The sequence below is a fragment of the Papio anubis genome, chromosome 2, assembly GCF_008728515.1.
Source record: "Papio anubis isolate 15944 chromosome 2, Panubis1.0, whole genome shotgun sequence".
NCBI classification, from domain to species: domain Eukaryota; kingdom Metazoa; phylum Chordata; class Mammalia; order Primates; family Cercopithecidae; genus Papio; species Papio anubis.
The window spans coordinates 105,522,407-105,545,651 of NC_044977.1; the positions used below are offsets into that span (position 1 = coordinate 105,522,407).

General features: G+C 39.1%; 1 protein-coding gene across 3 annotated transcripts in view; it reads right to left on the bottom strand.

The window, feature by feature from the left end:
- Positions 1-10,983, bottom strand: part of MAP3K13 (mitogen-activated protein kinase kinase kinase 13) — a 192,384-nt gene extending 181,401 nt beyond the window's left edge. For all 3 annotated transcript variants that reach the window (XR_004182199.1, XM_031663506.1, XM_021934596.2), the window contains exons 1-2: positions 10,863-10,983; positions 8,180-8,307 (exon numbers count right to left, since the gene is read on the bottom strand). The gene's annotated coding sequence lies outside the window, so the exon portion shown is untranslated. The remainder of the gene's footprint in view (positions 1-8,179; positions 8,308-10,862) is intronic.
- Positions 10,984-23,245: the final 12,262 nt, after the last annotated feature.

The window sequence follows — 23,245 nt, forward strand, 5'->3', positions numbered from 1 at the left end:
ATACAGGCTTTATCTGTGCTATGAAATAAAAAATATTTCAATTACACCATAAGTCAAATTGGTATTAATTTCTTTGTCACAAGTAGTAGTAGAAAGTGAAAAAAAATGCTGAGTCTCTTAGGAATCCAAATGTGTAGGAAGGCATTAGTGCCAAAATGGCACTCTGAGAACAGCAACTGATGGCTGGGCACAGTGGCTCATGTCTGTAATCCCAATACTTTGGGAGGCTGAGGTGGGTGGATCACTTGAGCTCAGGAGTTCAAGACCAGCCTGCATAACACGATGAAACCCCATCTCTACAAAAAATAGAAAAATTAGCCGGTTGTGGGGGCCTGTGCCTGTAGTCCCAGCTACCTGGGGAGGCTGAGGTGGGAGAATCACTTGAGCCCGGTAGGTCAAGGCTGAAGTGAGCCATGATCACGCCGCTGCTGTAGCCTGTGCCACTGCACTTCAGCCTGGATGATAAAGTGAGACCCTGTCTCAAAAAGAAAAAGAGGCTGGGCGCGCTGGCTCACGCCTATAATCCTAGCGCTTTGGGAGGCAGAGGTGGGTAGATCACCTGAGGTCAGGAATTTGAGACCAGCCTGGCCAACATGGCAAAACCCCGTCTCTACTTAAAATACAAATATTAGCCGGGCGCAGTGGCGAGTGCCTGTAATCCTAGCTCCTCAGGAGGCTGAGGCGGGAGAATCACTTAAACCCAGGGGGCAGAGGTTGCAGTGAGCCAAGATCGCGCCACTATACTCCAGCCTAGGTGACAGAGCCAGACTCCGTCTCAAAAAAAAGAAGAAAAAAGAAAGAAAGAACAGCAGCTGCAACTCACAGGGGAAAAAAAGTACATTTTATTTAATGACCAAGTATACACACCTTCACACACACACATTTGTACATATAACTAAAACAATTTTTTACTCTTACCACATGGAATGCATTGTGAAATATTCTATGTTCTTTCATTTAAAGAAAAATAAGGGTCACATTTTAGTAAAAAAGTTTCACAAATCACTAATATGTTACAACATATAACTCTGATAACTGCTCTAGAGCATTAACAATGCTAAGCTATAATTTTAGGGGAATATATATTCGTGCTCCTTCTTAGAATCAGCCCATGATAGTATTTTAGGGACTCAACTCAGAGAAAAAAATTTAATATAGCCTTGTTACCATGTATCCAATCTGAATATGGTACATGCTTTCAGTGAGTTTAAATCACCTACCTTCCTAGACCCAAGATCTGAGGGAATGACTTCCAACTATGTAACAGGACCCTTTGTCTGTATTATACATTTTATATATGTCTTTTCATGTACATTATTTCATTTGATCCTCACAACAACCCTGTGAGGTAGGCCGGGGGGAAAATGTCAGATTCACTTCATAGATGATGAAGTTACGGTTCAGAGAGGTTAAGTGACTTTATCAGTTACCATATACCTAGTACGAGGTAGACAGAATAAGAACCACTAACTTTTGTGGTTGGGGACCCTTTTCTCTAAACCACATAGCTTCTGAGAGTATAATGTAACCCAAAATATTTTTGCCACTTCGTCCTAATTTCCTTATTGTTAATTCAACTTTTTTTGTTGTTTTTAGACAGAGTCTTGCTCTGTTACCCAGGCTGGAGTGCAGAGGCACGATCTCAGCTCACTGCACACCCCGCCTCCTGGGTTCAAGTGATTCTCCTGCCTCAGTCTCCCAAGTAGCTGGGATTACAGGCACCCTCCACTACGCCCGGCTAATTTTTGTATTTTTAGTAGAGATGGGGTTTCGCCATGTTTGGCCAGGCTGGTCTCAAATGCCTGACCTCAGGGGATCCGGCTGCCTCAGCCTCCCAAAGTGCTAGGATTACAGGCAGGAGCCACCGTGCCCGGCCTGTTAACTCAACTTTTTATAGGATACCATAAAGGTCCTAATTCTAAATTCATCATGTTAAATTTATGCTTCTCTATCAATGAAAACTTATGGCCACAGAACACATTTTTTGGAAAGCACTGTCTCCTTGGCTCTAGTCTAAAGGAACATAAGCAATATGAAGCACCCTAGAAGCCAAGGAAATTGAAGAGAAGTCAGAGGAAGGGATATAAAATGGAATGTATGAATGGATTTTAGTCCCTTTAAGCTTGTACTTTTGTGAGAGGGTTCAATGGAGAGCTTTAATGCAGATGAGACTTGAAGCTTTTGAAGAAGATCTAAGTCTTGATGAGGTTATTCAAACTCAAATCTTGAATGCATAATGATGATAGGCCATGGTCTTCAAAAACGTGGTACTTGATGCTTGAAAACAAAACAAAACACAAAAAAAATTCTACTACAAGTCTAACAATTTTTTTAAGGGAAATTAAAAACTTCTTTTTGGTCAGTAATTAATCAGATTACTAGATACCATGCTAAAAGAAAAGGAGAAAATCAAAAAAAAAAAGAAAAGGAAAAAAATTTTTTTTAAAAGGTACAGTAGACAGAACGGCTAAATATGTTCATTGGCTTATCTCTTTGATTAATACCCGTCACTGAAAATTGCAACAGAATTTAAAGTTCTTACAGAATCTCCCTGGGGCTGTAGTCAGATACACTGATTTAATGATAATTTATTGTATCTCTTTGATCTCTATCCATGGTATCGAATTGTCTTAAAGAGCTTTTGATCTCTGAAAGCATAGCCAAAATGCTTGTTGGAAGAGACAGCATAAAATGATGTTGACTTTGTGGGGTAGGGAAAGAAACTGATGTGGAAATACTATGGTTCAAAAATATTGAAATATTTAAACAGGGAGAAAAAGAAACAATGCCTTCAAATGGAAAAATTCAGACCCCTTTGCAAGGTTCAAATGAAAAACATATAGTAAAAATATTGTAAACATGTGCCTGATGCAACAAAAGACAGGTTATAGCCCTCTGAAATTTTAGCTCAGTAAATAATTACCAGAGGCCTCTCTCCCTCAGGGGATACTAGCCTCTGTTCCATACCTCTCCCTTTTTTAGAAGAGGTTTTTAATCTCACTGACTTAATTTTGTGCTCATTCTGTTTATCTTATATGCTTGTATAAACCTGCCTAAAAACGAATAATAATAGCAGCTAATATTTACTGAGTCTATACTTTGTGCCAGGCACTGCTCTAAACACTTTATGTAGATTAATTCCTTTAATCCTCACAACAACCCATGAATTAGATACTACTATTGTCCCCAATTTACAGATAAAGAAACTGAAGTACAGAAAAATTAAGAAATTCAGGTAATTACCCAGCTGATAAATAGTAGAGACGGGATTCAAACTTGGGCTCTCTGGCTCCAGAACAGAAAGCAACACCCACCACTCTACAAAACTGGTTTCAATACAACAAAATTTACCAGGACCGGGGCTTTATTTTAATCAGTATTGTGCCATGTCACAATCTTTCACTTCATGTTATGATTAGAAAGCACAGTGAATAATGTAAATTCCCCAACAGTAGTAATATAGAATCCATTTCAGCAGTCACTACTCAGAAGTGACACCCTGTGGGAATGTCAAAGCAGTTTAAAAATGAAGCATGCACTAAAATATTATAGTGATAAAGGATTCTGACAACTTTATTCCTTGTTTTGCTTAGGTATATTTTCTATAACCTAATTTTTGTAAGGTGGATATGAATTACTTGTATAATTTTTAAAAACTTTTTTCAAGCATGCCATCACCATTATTAGCATTATATATATTAAACTTACACTAAAACTATTAGATAAGTTTATTCTTGCTCTACTTGAATAGCCAAAAATTTTTTTTAACCAAGATAAAGTCAGCTTTATGGTAATAATGAAATAATAACAATAGCTATTTTTACTTAGGCAAGACTTTATATACATTAACCTTCAGTAAATTCCTTTTTACAGCTGAGGAAATGGAGGTTGAAATGAATAATAAAACTTAATTAATAGACTGGAGCCCAGATTCAAATCTGTCTATATTACTCTAGAGTTTGTGCTCTTTCCACTATACAATGCAGCCTCTCCAAATGCCAAAATATCTATCCAACTGTCTTTTGTTATTAAACACACTGAAGAGATCTTTCTAAAATTCAGGTATTCTTCCCTTCTTCAATAGAAAATACTAAACATAAATTACTTCTTTTCAGTCAGGGTTATCATTTTGAATATCCATTAATATAGAGCTGTTTTCATCTTATCAAAAGGACCCAGGTTGCTACAATTTTAAATTAGCTGGTCTGCTTTATGAGTTTTTTCTTTTTTTCTTTGCCTCTAATAGGAGCACCTGGACTATTCATGATTTGTTACTTCTAATATCTCATGGAATTAGATGCCAGCTAATTAAGCCTATCAGAATTGTGTCTAAAATAAAAGTAAACTGAGTAAGGATCTGAGAAAAGCATGTTGATTTTATGTCTTATAATTTGAAGTTCAAATAATTTTAAAATTTATGTCCTGGTTATGGGTGAGGTGAGGTTGATGGATAAGTGACCAGTGGATATGTTAGCTATCAGTATTTAAATATAGGAATAAGAGGTTAAACCCATCTACAATAAATCACTTTATTACACTACAAAAAGGTTTTTAGGATTTGAAAGAGGCCTCCGGAATAATCTAGTACATTCTTCCATACAATGAAAAATCCCCTCTACAGTGTTCCTGATGTTCAAAATCTGCTTAAGCAACCCAAATTACCAGGAGTTCACTGCCTCTCAACACAGTCTGCTTCACTGCTAATTATTAATAGTTCTATACTTTCTCTTATTTTGAATGAAATTTGGCCTCAAATAACAAAGAACAAGTATACTTCCTATGGAGTTTCTCCAACCCTTCCAAAGTCTTCTAAATAGTTCCAGTCCCCTCAATCTAGATCATTACAATTGCCCTTTTATAGGATCAAAACATTGATTAAAAACAGTTCTCCTGTTCTGCAAGGTAATCAAATCAGTTTTTGTGCATTAATGTTTTATAGGTTAATGGGATCTGTTTAATCTTGGTCATAAACAATTGGAATGCTAGGAAAGACTTATGTTCTAGTTCAATTCAAATTGAACATCAATAAATTTTTGAGTTCTCTATTCTTTCTCCTCTCCCCAAAACAACACAAAACAGAATCTCAAAAGATATGGTTAACATAATAGTTTATGTTGCTAGATTTTAATTTTCTCACTTAAGCTTAGGTCTGCCTTCTTGTCATTTCAACTCTGTGAATAATCTTAAAACTTCCAAAATTATTTAAGCTACTCGCAAAATCATGAGTTAGCCTATGACAGGCCCAGCTCTAAGGACTTAATGCGCTTTTTTTTTTTTTTCCTTATTGACTAACCGGATAACCTCCTATCTGGTTTTCTGGAATATATATATATATATATGTGTATATTCTCTCTTTATCTCTCTCTCTATGTGTATATACACATACACACACATATTTCTGGAATATATATATTCTCTATATATAAATATATATGTTTCCGGAACATATATGTATGCAACATACATAGATGTAGATATTATATACTATATCTCTATGTACACACATATATACACACACATATAGAAGCATCTTTCCTCAATTCTGTGTTCTCTACATGTAACTTTTACATTCAGGTTCATCTCCTTTCTCTCCATGTCACCTTTACCATATTCTATCCTCTTGATTTAGGAAAACAATCTGTCCTTGGATTCAATTCATTGCTATCCATTCACTTAGCAAGAATAAAGAGTCTTACTCTAGGCATCGCACTCACTGATTTCCCCTTCATGATGACAGTGATTAATCCCAAGGACATTAGGAAACAAAGCATCATTTAACAGAGATGAGTATATGCAAAATACTCTGCCAAGTTTGCCCAGGCTGGAGTGCAATGGTGTGATCTTGGCTCACTGCAACCTCTGCCTCCTGGGTTCAAGTGATTCTCCTACCTCAGCCTCCTGAGTAGCTGGGATTACAGGCATGTGCCACCACGCCCAGCTAATTTTTGTAATTTTAGTTGAGATGGGGTTTCTCCATGGTTGTCAAGCTGGTCTCGAACTCCCAAACTCAGGTGATTCACCCACCTCGGCCTCCCAAAGTGCTGGGATTACAGGCGTGAGCCTATAACTTCTTCTATTCTACTAATCATGATTCAACCACTAGTTAGCAGCCTTCATTATGATTTTTAACAGACACACAATAAGTGGTATCATATAGGTATGTATCTTACAAAGCCTATTCTCAAGCAAGTTTCTAATAAAATCCCTATTAAAAAATAAAGATTATTATATATTTAAATTTTTCATATAATTCATTTTACTTATCTATTACTACTATTCCAAATGTCCTACAATAAAAGTATGGGAAGACAAAAATGATTATCGAAGTAAAAGTCACCAGAATTCTCTGCTGCATTCCCAAGGCAGATAATCAGCTAATTAAAAGTAATACAAAATGAGATTACCAATTATATAAATTATTTTTCTGGTTTACTGATTTTACTAACAGAACAAGCCATTCTTCACAATGCTTTAAGCCAGTTCTAAACATCAAGAACAAAGTAAAATAATAATGAGTTGTTTAAAAAGTCCCTAAATAGCAATTCAAATAAAACAAAGTTCATCCTATTCAGTAATACTGTGAAGTTCAGAATTATGCCACAGCAATACTAACCTAGCTTGCAAACAATGGTAACACCCACCATATCACCTGGTCAGGTCAGCAACACGCAGTATACTGTAAATGAATACTGAATTTGGCAAGACTAAGCATTTAGTATTCTTAAGATCTTATTAATAGTAACAATCTAACGTCAAGGTTTAAAATCTATTACAATGGATTGGAATAGATTGCAGTTCTGAAAAATCTTAACTCATTTATGTAACCCTACTTCTTCTAAATAGTCCAAGTATTATAAGAACAGAAAGTCATAAGGGAATAGTAAAAGACTCTCATAATTGTTAAATTATTGTAAAGACTTGCTGTTTGTTTCTTAGTATTATGAAAATACAAACATGCTCATAGTAAAAAAAAATCAACCCACCAGAAATAGTATACGGAAAAATTGTGAGATGTGAGTCTCTTCTTCCTAGTCTAGGCCTCTAGTCTCATTTCCCAGGGTTATCTGTCAATAATTCCTTACGCTGGTTTGAAGAAATTTTGTATGCATGTATATAAATGTATGCTTTATATAAACACAAATGAAAACATACTGTATGTATAGTTCTTTTTATTGTTTTATCAGTTAACAATGTGTATTAGAGATTTTTCCATATCTGCATCTCTGCAACTACTTTATCCTAAGAGCTGCAAAGTATTACTTTGTATAAAGACAGTCATTTAACTAGACCTCTGTTGAAACACAGGCTATTTCTAGCAGGTTTTTTTTAATTTCAAACAGTATGGTGACAAAAATCTTTGTACGCAAATTTCTGTGTGTAAGGCCAAATAAATCTGAAAGATGAATTCCTAGAAGTACTGTCTGCTATAGAATTAAGCAAATTCTAAATAAGAAGCCAGGGTATCTACAAAGGAGACCAGAAAAAAACTACAAGTTTAATGCTTAGTGATTAAAGGGTGACAAATATTATCATTAAGTTAGAAGTTAAGGTTCTGAAAATGAACAAACCGATCAATTAAAAAAGGTAAAATGGGAGAAAATAAATTTTACCCCCTTGAGACAGAAAGATAAAAGGCCTGGAGAATCAACCACCTAATACATTTTTTAAAAGAAGAAGAAAGAAAAAAATAAAATAGCATGAATAAGGCAGGAAAAAGAAAAAAAGACATTTTTGGGCCTCTTTTCTTGCTTAAATCTGAGGCACAAGATAAAACTGATCAGTAGATTTGATGCATATACTATTATATAGCCAAACTTGGATGCAAGATAATTTAAATGACTATTTGAGGCCTCATTTCTACAGGGTATCCACAGATTAAATTATTTCTACCAGGATGTAAAGTGTTGAAAGGAGGTTCCCCCCTAAAAAAAGAAAGCAGAGCAGTAACTTTCCAGGAACAATATAAATATAGCTTGCCAATCTTCAATTTCTGATCAACTTTACAGAAAAATAAGAACAATTGCTTCATATATACAAAACAAACCTTTCTTTGGAAGGTCCTGATTAAAACATAAAGAGATTAAGAACTGTACCTTTCAATTACAATCCTATAATTTCCTAGGCAAATTTAAGATTGTTCTACCATCTCAACAAACATAAAACATAGTCAATTACTTACCTCTCCCAAAGTGCTAGGATTTGAATGCCACAATACATATTGACTCATGTTTTTGTCCATTAATGGTCCGTGGGTTTCTTTAAATGAAGTCCATTTTTAGAGTCCATAGATATCAGTGTTCTGCAAAACTAAAAACCTCAAGAATGTCAATGTACAGACCTAAGTTACCACTGAGATACCAACTCATTATGAATAAAAGTTATACTACACAGACATTTAGATGTCCACAATTTAGTGGACATCACACTGAACAACAGATTGACACTGAATAGGAGACTGAGGTAGCAAAATTAGACTGGATTTTTAAGTAAGACAATAATATTAACATAAATCTACAGGATCTCAAAACATGACTTTGTACCATAATTTTATGTATTCTAAAGGTGGTACCACAGTAACAGTATACACAAATGGGCATGATTCTGGGCACTTTCCAGAAACTGGGAAAACAAGGTTTAAGGGTATGTAAACTTAAAATTTAAACAGTGCAATAGTATATTTACATGTCAACTTTTTGGAGTTTTCAACCTATTTTGAGAACATCTTAGATTTTTATATCTAAAAAATGCTTAAGAAGTTTCATCTCTGTAAAACACACACACACACACACACACACACACACACACACACACTCCCATGTGGCATAAATTCAGGGTTTCCTACTCCTACTATACCCAATCTAATGGTAAGATTCTGAAACCAGAGCTGCTATCTCATTAGGTGGTCCATACACACATTCACCTCACTGGACTAGGTAGTGATTCATGCCAAGATTTCATTACACAGCCTGACGACAGTCTCATCTGCTCTTTTTTTCCATTTGACAACCAAAACCAATAAGGTTACAGTAGTTGTTTTTTAGGTCCCTTCCCACTTTTTATCACATTTTTAAAATTAATTTTTATTTTTTAAGTTTTACTTATTTATATTTTATATATTTTTTTATTTATTTATGTTTCCTGAGGAGTTAACTCTGTCGCCCAGGCTGGAGTGCAGTGGCCCAACCTCTGCTCCTGCAACCTCCGCCTCCCAGCTTCAAGTGATTCTCGTGCCTCAGCCTCCCAAGTAGCTGGAATTACAGGATCGCACCCTGCCTGGCTAATTTTTAGTAGAGACGGGGTTTCACCATGTTGGCCAGGCTGGTCTTGAACTCCTGACCTCAAGTGATCTGCCCACCTTGGCCTCCCAAAGCGCCGGGATTACAGGCGTGAGCCACCATGCCCGGCCCCACTCTTGATCACATTTAAGACACCTAAACAAGTACTTCCAACAAAGGAAACAGTTTAATCTTCTTTTGGGGACCCTCTATTAATATAACTGTTTGGAAGGAGTTAACCTTACTTATAAACACCAGGTGTAATCTCTGACTGGATTTTTATAAATTACTATTTTCATTTTCATAATCAAAAATATAAGGTATATTCTCAATTATAATATAATTATAGTGAGTTATAATTCTCACATCTCAAATGTAAGTAGTACACTTACGTATAAGATAATGAAGAAACCATTAAGAAAAAGGAAAGTGGCCGCACACGCAGTGGCTCAAGCCCATAATCCCAGCACTTTGGGAGGCCAAGGTGGGCGGATCACGAGGTCAGGAGATCGAGACCATCCTGGCCAACATGGTGAAACCTCGTGTCTACTAAAAATACAAAAATTAGCTGGGGGTGGTGGCGTGTGCCTGTAATCCCAGCTACTCGGGAAGCTGAGGGAGGAGAATCACTTGAACCAGGGGGTCGGAGGTCACGCAGTGAGCCGAGATCGCCACTGCACTCCAGCCTGGCGACAGAGCGAGGCTCCGTCTCAAAAAAAAAAAAAAAGGAAAGTAAGTTTACTTTGCTTAAAAGAAAACATTAAGAGCAGTCAGTGCTATAACAGCAGTTTGTTTACAACGGTCCAACTCCTCCCTGGTATCATTTCCCTACAAGTTCTTCCCAGAAAAGTAAAGGAACCTGAAAGAAGCCAAAGTAAGTGACTCATCCTCTCCACCCGGATAAGAATACTAAGACACATTTCTAAATTTCAATAACCATAAAAGACAAAACTAACAAAAACCAACAATGTCCTGGGTATCTGCTGCACCAGCATCCTCATAAACCACTGGTTAGCAAACTAAACTGGAGTCATTTCTATATTCAGAGGTTAGAATACTGAAATTTGGAGAGAGGTTCTGCCGGGGAGGCAGAATCAGGTTGGTTGGTTCATTAATTAATTAATTAATTCATTCATTCATTCCTTCGACAGCATCTAAAGAATGCTTACTTGCGGCAAGGCATTGTGCTACGAGTTAAGAGACAAAAAGTTGAGGTCCCTGTCCCCTATTAGCAGAACAGGTCGGGGTAGGTGAACCCTAGGTCAGCTCATCTCAGTGTCCCAGGCTCCCTCTCTCCAACATACGCGCCAATGATCGGAAACCCATGGCCCCCAGCCATGTCTGATTCTAAGACTCAACCTGTCTGTATTTCCTCGACGACTTCGGGCCCCGAAGACCAAGTTCCCAAGAGTTCTCCATATCCTCAACCCCTCAGGGAGCCTCATGCCAAGGAGCCTTTTCTCCAGCCACGACCTAATGCTGTCCATTACCTAACCTGTGTCCGCCCGCGCTTAGGGCCCCGAGCGACCTAGGCCATCAACCCCAGCTGCCACCCTCGCCCCAGTTCACATCCCGCCAGCAAGTTACCTGTCGGGTATCCGAGGCTCCCAGCGGATCCGAGACGCTCCGCCCCGCCCATGGCGTCACCCTCCACAACCAGGTACCGCCTCCCCTGCGTCACTTCCCGTGCGCCACATCCGGCCGGAATTCCACCGGACCCGCAGTCCCGCTGAGCGCCAGACTCGGCTAGTGACGTCACTTCCGACCTGTTCTTTGAGTTCACCTGGCGTCCTGGCGCGCTCCACATCTTGCTTGTCGGATTTTGTTCCGCCGGTTTACTTCTCGGCCTATGTATCTAGCCTGGAAAAGTGCATGTTATCTTTTTGCAAACTTCTTTAGCCTTCTTTTCGGCAGCCACTTCCCTCTGCTCCTTCTGTAGGTTGTACTCATCACTGGTCAAATTCACCTGGCCTCTTGGAGAAATCACGATTGTTATTGTGATTTTTCTTATTTATCTACGTAGTGGAGCGCTAGGAGTGCAGGCTGTGAGGTTTCGCTATCTGGTTTCAAATGCTGCCTCCCACTTCTAACAGTGTTGCCTGGGCATGTTACTTAACCTCTCTGTGCCCACTTCAAGTGTGAAACATAATACTAGTACCTAGAAAATAGGACGATTGTATTACTTGAGATAATACACTGAAAGCGCTGTCACATTGAAAGCATTCGATGAGTGTTAACCATTACTTTTTGCATTATTATGCACTCTTATTCCCTGTTGTAACATACCTGTGCTTAAGGACAACTGGAACCAGGTATCCTACTAGCCTTTATGTCCCCCCGCATCCCCCCACCCCACTTTTTTTTTTTTTATTTTTACAGATACTCAGCTTTTAGTTAATTGATTAAGCCTGGCACCCTCTTTGGGACTGTGAGCCCCTCCATTCAAAGTTGGAATCTTATATAGAAAACAACTTTAACCCTACTGGAAATAACCTGCTTAGTTATTGTGCTAGGTGATGGGGAAAGTTGAATAAAACCCAGGCCCTACCCTCAAGAACATGGAGATACTCAGTAAATGATTGTGGGAGGAAGGAAGTCAACCCAGGAAAAAGCAGAAGGGACCAGCTGAACTGAAGATTTATCCTTAGCACAAAAATTTCACAGAATGACAGAACTGAAAGGAACTTTTAGAGGTAATCACTTTGTCAACCCCTTGCTGTTACAGGTAAGGAAAATGGGATCCAAAGAAGCGTCTAAATGTCACACAATGAGTTTCAATGCTAACACCAAAAGTAGAGTCTCAAAATGCTCGCCACCTCTCCCCATTCCCAAAATCTGCCTCAAAATGTTAATAAGGTAGGGGTAGATTCACTTTTAAATCCTTCCCTCTCAAGTGAAAAGGATTAGGAAAGTCCCAGCCTTGGAGAGACAAGGGCAATGTAACCTAGATGCCGCCTAATTGTGATGATCATCTGAATGTTTGGTGTGGCCATTGCTGGATTCATTTGAAACACAGTATTTCCATTCCCCTGGCAAACTTCTTATATTTACCCAGAAATAAAGTGTAAAGTATCAGCTCCTGTGAGCTCCACCTTCAATTTTAACTGACTGGACAGGAATAAGTAACAGATCCAACAAACTCCAGAAGGTAACATAAACTCTGAATGCACTGTCAATGATGTGGCATAATTGCATTTAGTTTTCTCTAATATAATTATTCACCCTTTGTTTAGGAATATGACAGAGCTAGCATAGGCATTATTATTATTATTGAAATGTTGGTAATAGGACCATTTAATGGAAAATAATTCAATGTTAGTATTATCTCATAGGCCCATCTTGTTCCCTCATTCAACCAATGGCACTTTTTCTCCTTTGATACTAATGTACTATAACTTAATACAAATAAATACAAAACAGGATGATGCTTTAATCAAATTTAAAATCATTTGAATGACATCTTTATGTTTCAAACAATCAAAATTTACACAGGTCTTAAAATCAACTTGTTTGGGTTCTATGCCAAGCTCTGCTATTAACTAGCCATATGACCTTAAATCACTTTACCCCTCTGGCCTTAATTTCCTGTTTGTTCCATAAAACAAACCATGTATTAATCTGTCTAGTAGAAAGCATGCATGTTACTTATCACTGTAACCACTAGATGGCAGGTGGTAAGGGACTCTTTTCCATTCTTCTTTTCTGGCTAAACAAAAACATCATTGTCCAGTACCACCTATCTGAACAACTGCCTACACTAGTGATGATTGAGACTTTGAGAGAGGATAGGTCTAAAATGTTTGTTGAATGAAAGAAAGGATTCCAGTATTTGTTCTGGGCCTTTTATCCCTTACCACTGCCACCCCTGCCCCTTCTCCTATTAAAACACTTCCTCTTTTTAAAGCTATGGTGGTGGGAAGAGGAAGAAAAGATGAGATAATATAAAGAGGAGTTGGATTAGGAGAAGAATGGAGAAAAAGGCACTGTATTGCATCTCAAAGCAAACATTGGTGCACTATGGTATTTTTGGATGGAATAATATATTATCTAGGACTTATTTTAAAATAATACACGAGGGCATCAGATGATAACTATTTGTCATATATTGATATTGTTGTTTCATTATATTCTTCTCTCTATTTTTGTGCATGCTGGAAATCTTCCTTAATACAAAGTCAAAAATAAGAGATCATGAGTGCATTTCTCATCCTGTAGATATTCAGACTAGCTCACTGAATCTCAGGATGCTTTTGCCTGATGTTACAGAAAACTTGTCACAGATTGGGTATTCCACATTGGAGATGAGAAGAAAGATTTTTATTAGGAATGGAGTGGAAGCAGGATTGTTCAGAGGAAGTAGTTAAACTGCTATTCATGTCCAGCAAATTCTCAGCCATCCTGAGAGGGAGCTTTAGAGTAAGTATTGCCCATCAAGAGTATCATTGTCAGGCTAAAATGGCCAGCCCCTTATACTAGCTGCTGTCTGACCTAGAAAGGGTGTAATCTCAAGCAAGGTGGTCTTCTGCTGCTGAAGCAGACCCTGAAGAAAATAGCTAGGGGCTGCCTGCTAACCGCATTCCCTACACCTGGGCAGCAAGTACTTCCTTGAAAGGGAATCTGGGCAGCGTATCTTTACATCTTCCACAAAATGCAACACAAATTGGCTTAAACAATAAGGGGATATCTTGACTTCTATAACTGGAGTATTATGAAGGCATCAGGGTTGGTTGCCTCAGAAACTTGACGATATCATCCAGGACCCATATTTGTTTCTGTCTTTGCTCTGCCTTCAGTAGCATCTGCTTCCACTTATGGCCAGCTTTCCTTGAGATGGCAAAATTGCTCTAGCAGTTTGTGTTCATATTTACACACTGTATATACCCTGAGGGGATGGACACACATTCAGTACAGGCATACCTCATTGTATTGTGCACCACTTTCTTGTGCTTCTCAGATATTGCATTTTTAACAAATTGAAGGTTTGTGGCAATTTTGTGTAGAGCAAGTCTGTCAGTGCCATTTTTCTAATAGCATATCTCTGTCACGTTTTGATAATTATTGCAGTATTTCAAACTTTTCAGTATTATTATGTCTGTTACAGTGATCTGTGATCAGTGATCTTTAGTGTTACTATTGTAATTGTTTTGGGGCAGCATCAACCATGCCATTAAGACAGCAAATTTAATTGATAAATATTGTATATGTTTTGTTTCATCAATGGGCCTTGCCCCCATCTCTGTCCCTCTCCTAGGGCCTCCCTATTCCGAAACAAAACAATATTGAAATTAGGCCAATTAATAATCCTACAATGGCCTCTAAGTGTTGAAGTGAAGAGTCACATGTCTCTCACTTTAAACCAAAAGCTAGAACTGGTAAAGCTTAGTAAGGAAGACATATCGATAGTCAAGATGCGCCAAAAATTAGGCCTCTTGTGCCATATAGTTAGCCAAGTTGTGAATGTGAAGGAAATTAAAAGTGCTACTTAAGTGAACACACGAATGACAAGAAAGCAAAACAGCTTCATTGATGATCTAGAGAATGTTCTATTGGTCTGGATAGAAGATCAAACCAGCCACAGCATTCCCTTAAGCCAAAGCATAATCCAGAGCAAGGCCCTAACTCTCCTCAATTCTATGAAGGCTAAGAGAGGTGAGGAAGCTTCAGAAGAAAAGTTGGAAGTCAGCAGAAGTTAATTCATGAGGTTTAAGGAAAGAAGCCTTCTCTATAACATAAAAGTGCAAGGTCAAGCAGCAAGTGCTGATGAAGAAGCTGCAGCAAGTTATCCAGAAGATCCAGCTAAGATTATTGATGAAGGTGGCTACACTAAACAACAACAGATTTTCAATAAAACAGCCTTCTATTGTAACATGCCATTTAAGACTTTCATAGGTAAAGAGGAGAAGTCAGCATCTGGCTTCAATGCTCCCAAGGACCTGCTGACTCTCATTAGGGTCTAATGCAACTGGTAACTTTAACTTGAAACCAGTGCTCATTTGCCATTCTGAAAATCCTAGGGTCCTTAAGATTTGTGTTAAATCTACTCTGCCTGTGCTCTATACATGGAACAAGAAAGCCTGGATGATAGCACATCTGTTTACAGCATGATATACTGAATATCTTAAGCCCACTTGTGAGATCTGCTTCTTTAAAAAAAAAATTCCTTCAAAATATGGCAGCTCATAGACAATGCACCTGTTATCCAAAAGCTCTGATGGAGATGTACAAGGAGATGAATGTTATTTTCATGCCTGCTAACACAGCTTCCATTCTGCAGCCCATGGATCAAGGGGCAATTTCAAATCTCAAGTCTCATTATTTAAGAAATACATTTCAGCCAGGAGTGGTGGTTCATGCCTGCAATCCCAGAACTTTGGGAGACTGAAGTGGGCAGATCACCTGAGGTCAGGAGTTCAAGACCAGCCTGGCCAACATGGTGAAACCCCATCTCTACTAAAAATAAAAAAGCCGGAATGGTGGCACACACCTGTAATCCCAGCTACTCAGGAGGCTGAGGCAGAAGAATTGCTTGAACCTGGGAGGTGCAGGTTGCAGTGAGCTGAGATCGTGCCATTGCACTCCAGCCTGGGCAACAGAGTGAGACTCTGTCAAAAAAAAAAAAAAAAGAAGAAGAAGAAGAAGAAATACATGTCATAAGCTATAGCTGTCATACATAGTGATTCCTCTGACGGATCTGTGCAAAGTAAATTGAAAACTTTCTGGAAAGGATTTACCATTCTAGATGCCATTAAGAACATTTGTGACTAATGAGAATATTTGACAAATTTGAACAACCAACATAGCAGCTAGAAATACCTTACCATATGAGAAATGGTAGTCCCTGAGAAAGCCCCTAAGAGGAACAGCTTAGGGCAGACGTGTTAGTATCTTTAAATATTTGATGAAAGACCATTCTATTAAAGATAAATATAATGTATAATTCTTGAGTAGGTAAAAATATCAACATTAATAAGAGTTTGGAAGTTTGGAAGAAGTTGATTCCAACCCACATGGATAACATGAGGGGTTCAAGACTTCAGTGTAGGAAGAAACTGCAAATGTGGTAGAAATAGGAAAAGAACTAGAATTAAAAGTAGAGCCTTAAGATAGGACTGAATTGTTGCAATCTCATAATAAAACGTGAGTGAATGAGGAGTTGCTTCTTATGAATGAGCAAAGAAAGTGGTTTCTTGAGACGAAATCTACTTCTGGTGAAGATGTTGTGAACACTGTTGAAATGACAATAAAGGATTTGGAATATTACATAAACTTAGTTGACAAGGCAGCAGCAGGGTTTGGGAGGATTGACTCCAATTTTGAAAGAAATTCTCCTATGGATAAAATGCTACCAAACAGCATTGCCTGCTACAGGGGAATGTTTCGTGAAAGGAAGAATCCACTGATGTGGCAAACTTTATTGTTTTCTTATTTTAAGAAATTGCTTCCTTTTCTCATCTGTCGCCAAGCTGGTCTGTCCTGAAGAAACTAAAGCTGCATTGGGGTGAGGCCCACTTCATTCGGTGACTAACACCACACCTGGCAGAGACAGCCCTGCATTACCCACACCACGGCCTCTGTCTTCATCTCCAAGCTCCACTGCATCTACTCAACCCTCACCCTGCATGCTGATGAGGTGCCCATCGTAGAGGATAAGATCAATGCCCTCATTAAAGCACCTGCTGTAACTGTTGAACCTTTTTGGCCTGGCTTGTTTGCAAAGGCCTTGGCCAATGTCAACATCAGAAGCCTCATCTGCCATGTAGGGGCGGCAGACCTGCTCCACAATGGCTCAATCCCCAGGCTTAAAATCAAGGCACTTTGTTAGGGAAACCTGGAAAGAAATAACAATTGCTGGAACGTTTGAGTTGTATCAACCTGTTTTTCCTTGACCTCAGCAATGCATCATATATTAGGTATATTCTATTTGCTACTCAAAGCAGATGGAACTATAATACTAGAGAAAAGGCAACTCAATTTGATTCCTCTTAAAGGTACATAATACTAATAATGACTAACAATATGAATATTTTTATTGAGTGCTTTCCATAAGCCAGACAAATTCTAAATATGTATTTACACAAAAGGAAGAAGACCATGCTTGGTGACAAAGAAAGATGTGATATAATTTATAGCTAAGAACAAATACTTTAGTAATTTTTTAGAAATTGACAAGTATTGTCAAGGTTATGGAGAAATTGGAAACCTCATACATTGCTAGTGTGAATGTCAAATGGCGTGGCCACCTTAGAAAGCAGTTTGGGGCTGGGCATGGTGCCTCACGCCTGTAATCCCAGCACTTCGGGAGGCTGAGGCGGACGGATTACTTGAGACCAGGAGTTTGAGACCAGCCTGGCTAACATGGGGAAATGCTGTCTCTACTAAAAATACAAAAATTAGCCAGGCATGGATGCATGCGCCTACAATCCCAGCTACTTGGGAGGCTGAGGCAAGAGAATCTCTTGAACCTGGGAGACAGAGGTTATGGTGAGCCAAGATCGCACCACCACACTCCAGCCTGAACCACAGAGCGAGACTCTGTCTCAAAAAAAAAAAAAAAAATGAAGAAAGCAGTTTGGTAATTCCTCAGTAAGTTAAGCAGAGTTACCATATGACCTAGCAATTCAACTCCTAGATATATGCTCAAGAGAATTTATGCAAAAATTTGTATATGAAATGAATAGTTCATGAAAAATTTCATATACATATTCATATACAGCATTATTCACAGTAGCCAAAAAGTAGAAATAACCCAGGTATCTATCAACTGGTGAATGAATACACAAAATAGTTTATTTTTGCAATGAAATATTCAGCCATAAAAAGAAATGAAGTATTGATACATGCTACAACGTGGATGAAACTTGAAAACCTTCTTCTAAGTGAAAGAAGCCAGACTTTGACCAAAGGCCACATATCATGTGATTCCCTTTATTTGAAAAATCTAGAAAAGGCAAACCCGTAGAAACAGGTTAGTGTGTCTATTAGAGTAGATTAGTGGTTGCCAAGAATAGAGAGGAAGAGGAATGGCAAGGGACTGTTTGATGGATACAGGATTTCTTTTTGAAGTCATTAAAATGTTCTGGAACTAGAGAGTGGTGATGGTCGCACAACCTTGTCAATATACGAAAAACCACTCAGTTTTATACTTTAAAAGGGTGAATTGTTTGCCACCAGCCTGGGCAACATGGCAAAACCCTGTCTCTACAAAAAATACACAATTTAGCCAGGTGTGGTGGCACACACCTGTAGTCCCAGCTGCTCAGGAGGCTGAGGTGGGAGGATCACTTGAGCCGAGAAGGTTGAGGCCGCAGTGAGGCGTGCACATCACTGCACTCAAGCCTAGAAGACCCTGTCTCAAAAACAAAATAAAATAAAAGGGTGTATGTATAGGATATGAGTTATACCTCAATAAAAAGTTAATTATCCCTTTTAAGAAAAAAAACACAACAGGTCAGGTGCATTGGTTCATGCCTGTAATCCCAGTACTTTGGGAGGCCAAGACGGGCAGATCACTTGAGGTCAGGAGTTTGAGACCCGTCTGGCCAACATGGTGAAATCCCCCCTCTACTAAAAATAGAAAAACTACCCAGGCGTGGTGGTGCGTGCCTGTAATCCCAGCTACTCAGGAGGCTGAGGCACAAGAATTGCTTGAACCTGGGAAGCAGTGGTTGCAGTGAGCCAAGATCATGCCACTGCACTCCAGCCTGGGCAAAAGAGTGAGACTCTGTCTCAAAAAAAAAAAAAACAAAAACACTTTGCTGGAAGTTTAAAAGGTGGGCGGGGGTGGGGGGAGGGGAACCCTGTCTTTATAGTTTTAAAAGAGAGAGCAAACATGAATTAAGGAAACATGAATATGGCCCGATTGATGAGAGGTACAGGATACAGGGAATCAATGTTCATTGAAAGAGTCACTGACAAATTCGAAGAGTATTCTGAACAACCACCATAGCAGTTAGAAATATGTTACCATATGAGACATGGGAGTCCCTGAGAAAGCCCCTAAGAGGAATAGCTTAGGGCAGACTTGTTAGTATCTTTAAATATTTGATGAAACACCATTCTATTAAAGAGAGATTTAATGTGTAATTCTTGAGAACAAAAGTAGAATCATGTAGGGGAAGGTCGCAGGGAATAGAATAGGAACTTTTTTTTTTTAAGTAAGCAGAACTCTGTACCTTGAAGAGTGCTGTGTTGCCCATCACTGGAAGCATTCAGAGGGATGAGTCATCTTTTACCAGGAATGGTGGTGAAGCATTCCTGTATTAGAAAGAATACTCAACAAAGTTATTTGGGGCATATCTCCAATATATATCTATGTAGCCTTTTTCTTACTAGGGTCAGTTTGTCAGAAAAGCTAAAAGGGATGATCACTGGCAAATGAAATATTCTCTGAAAAGAATGATATACAGTGGAAATTGGGAGAGAGACCTGCAAATGATAGCCTAATTGCATTTTCAACACGAAATGAAATTGGATGCCGGAGAATGCTGAGATGTCATAAAAGGTGCTTATGTTGTTGAAAAGGGACATTTCTTGTATGATTTTCAGTTCAGAAGCTGACAGAGATGACATATGTAATGAAGAACTACCTGCAAACCTAAAGTGACAAGCCAGGCTCACTGAAAAGCTAAGAAGTTGAAACACGAGAAATAGCAGTGAATGCATTCTCAGATCAATTTTTGGCTGTGTTCAGCTCAGATTTGGTTGCAGCATATGACTGTGAACTTTAAATATGCTCAATAATACATCATTGATCTCTGACTTATTTCACCTGATGAAGAAAACACGCAATTGAGTCATTTTTGCCACAATTGCATTTTCTTTAGGAATCACGATGGCTTCTATTAAACATTAATATAATGAATATATGTATATCTCCAAGGCTCAACACTTGACACTTGAACAAGCCACTTGAAATTATATAAATCGTCATTACTGATATTCTTTGTGTCAACCTAAGAAACCAGCAGAGAGACTCTAAAAATACTGAGTTTAATTGGGAATAAGCAGAAGAATTGCAATCCAGGACACTGGGGCCATAGTAAACTGTGGGCATATTTGAGGAGGTTGAGGTAAGGGGAAACTTTTAAAGGCAAAAGAAGTACGCATAATTTGTTTTGAAACAAAGAGAACATTGGTCACAGTGGCTTATCACAGAAGATGATGTCAGTTCATTAGTGGAGACAGTGTGCCAGGCAAGCATTCTTGCCCTTTTGGCTAGCTGTCCCTGTGATTCATGAAGCAAGACGCAGGTTAGAAAGTCTTTGGCAAAAGTTCTTGTTACGGGCAAATGTGCATAAGAGCATAAGAGACTTTCAGAGAGTCTTTGATATAGTTTTTATCATAGGCATGTGTGCAGGAGGGCTTTCCCTTTCTAACCTGACTCTTTTTGTTTGGGTTTGACATGAGTGACTCCATCTTGACATTGACAACTTTCATATTGGTATTGTGAAGAAGTTATTTTTATCCTATATCTCATTTGTTTTTTTTTTTGTTTTTTGTTTTTTTTTTAGACAGACAGAGTCTCACTCTGTCGCCCAGGCTGGAGTGCAGTGGCGCGATCTCGGCTCACTGCAACCTCCGCCTCCTGGGTCCAAGCAATTCTCCTGCCTCAGTGTCCCGAGCAGCTGGGACTACAGGCGCATGCTACCATGCCCGGCTAATTTTGTATTTTTAGTAGAGACAGGGTTTTACCATGTTGGCCAGGCTGGTCTTGAACTCCTGGTCTCAGGTGATCTGCCCAAAGCTCTGGGATTACAGGTGTGAGCCACCGTGCCCAGCCATTCTATCTCTCATTTAAAACATTTATGTGAGTAGCTTTTTTCCTTGAATGTCAGCCAACTTCACCCTGGAAGAGTATACCCAATGCCCATTTAGGGCATGGTAAAATTTGTTAACAGACTCAAATTTATTTCTTGCTGCCTTAATAGTCTTTCATCACCCAGACTAGAAAACATTATTTTGTTTGTTCCAGAAAAACCTGATTGGTTTACCAGAGAAGTCAGTTTTGATGGCTTCATGTCACTATAGAATGAAATTTCACATGCGCACCCTGGGTTCCTGGGCTAATAGATCACCATTGCAGGGAAAGCTGGGTTTAGATAGCCACTTCTCTTCTTCCTATGACAATAGATTTGCGTGTTCTAGCAGCAAAAGCTCGATATTTGCATTGAAATCCAGCTCACCGTTTGTCTTCTGGGCATTATGCTAAGTTATAGCATTTCCATTCTTTTTTCTTTGTTTTTAACTGTAATGAACCACTTCTGACGAACTGATCTGCTTTTGTGAATTAGGGATATAATGCGACATAATGACAACAATGAAGCCCAACCAACGCATTTAACAAGCAAAAGCACTAACATGAAAATGGCGTGGAAGTGCGCTGGCCAAGAGGACCAGCATCCTGTTAAGTAGCAATTACTGAAACAAATTAAATGAGAAGATACTTTAAGAATATATCAGATCATAACAATGATAAGGAGACTGTCAGGTCGTCAAGCAGTCTATAAGCAGCAGCATGGTAGCACCTGCTAAATTGGCTGGTCTTCTATGGAATCAGCAAGTAAGAAGCCCAAATGGATTTAGACAGTTTAGGATTTACAGCAAAAGAAAGTCAGCATGGCATCAGCTCCCTGTATCCCTAGTCTCACAGCATGACACCAAACAGAGGAACCAGATGACAGATGTCAGGAACGGTGAGTTGCTCTGTCGTTGAGGAGCAGAGCAGGATCAGCATTGCACAGCCCTGTTACTGTGCCCCCACAGTTTTGTCCACTAGGTGTCTTTCTTGTCTCACCCTAGTCCCTGCCCTGTTAAGAGCCAACCCTAAACTACCACCAAGCATTTTTATAGATCTTCACAGAAGCTTGCAGCCAAACCCTTAGGTGGGGGCACAAGGCAGAAAGTTCTGCATTCAGTTGAAACTAGGAGGATAAATGAGAAATGGCCCGCGACAGACTCCTACCAGACAGAGGAGAGGCTGCCTCAAAGTGGCTCCACACCATGCTCATTATCTCGTCTTGCTCCAGGAGGAATTTCAGGCTATTCAGAGCTGTGAAGCCTTGCCTACTTAGCCTTTGTGGAGATGTTCAAAGTTGCTAGAACACCCTGGCAGGGTGTTCCTGTAAAGACCAATATCTGAAGCAAGATGACTGAATTTATTGCTTACTATAGTAAGGGAGAACTGTGCCGGCTGTGCAAGTCTCTCCAAGCAGAACAAGCTGTTGGTCTCACTTAGAGTTTTAGAGCACAGTGGAGTTCAGGGATCAGCGAATTTGCAGAGGTGTTAGAGATTGATATCTCACCTGTAAGAAGCTGATTGCTGTGATGAGGCTGTTGTTGATTGTCAATACTCAGAAGCATGTGCTTAGGACTGTTCATGATTGGCTGTCATCGAGACGTTGTCATTGATCATTGAGGCAGTTGTCCATGCTGAATCGAATGGGGTCTCATTGCTACTTGTTACCAGGGCTTCAGGTCAGTCAGTACTTTTCTAGTAGAAGCCCAAATTCAGGCTCTTGTATCCGATGTGCAATTGATGCCAAACACTGACACACAGCAGTTCGGAGATAGAGGAAGGTTTGTTCTATCTGGCCAAAGCAACAAGGTAGGAAAGCAAGATCTCTCAAATCTATGTTAACAAAAGGAAAAAGCAGGGAATTTTTATGTGACTAGAGAATAAAGGAGGGGGAGTTTTAGGGAATCAAAGTGAAACGTCTGTTTCCTCAGTCCCACTTAACACCTTAAACAACCAGAGTTCTGGGCGTCAGCAGCTGGTTGCAATAACTTTCAATGCATTCATTCCTTCAGCAAACACCTTTTGTGACCCTGAAGTTATCTCCTCCCACTTGACAAATAAACAGTATATCAGAAGTTTATAGTTACATTGTGGGAAAAACAGGTATTGGGCAAAAAGCAAGTGGTGAACATGAGCAAACAAGCAAGGTCCTGATCAGAATTCTCATTATTTTAGT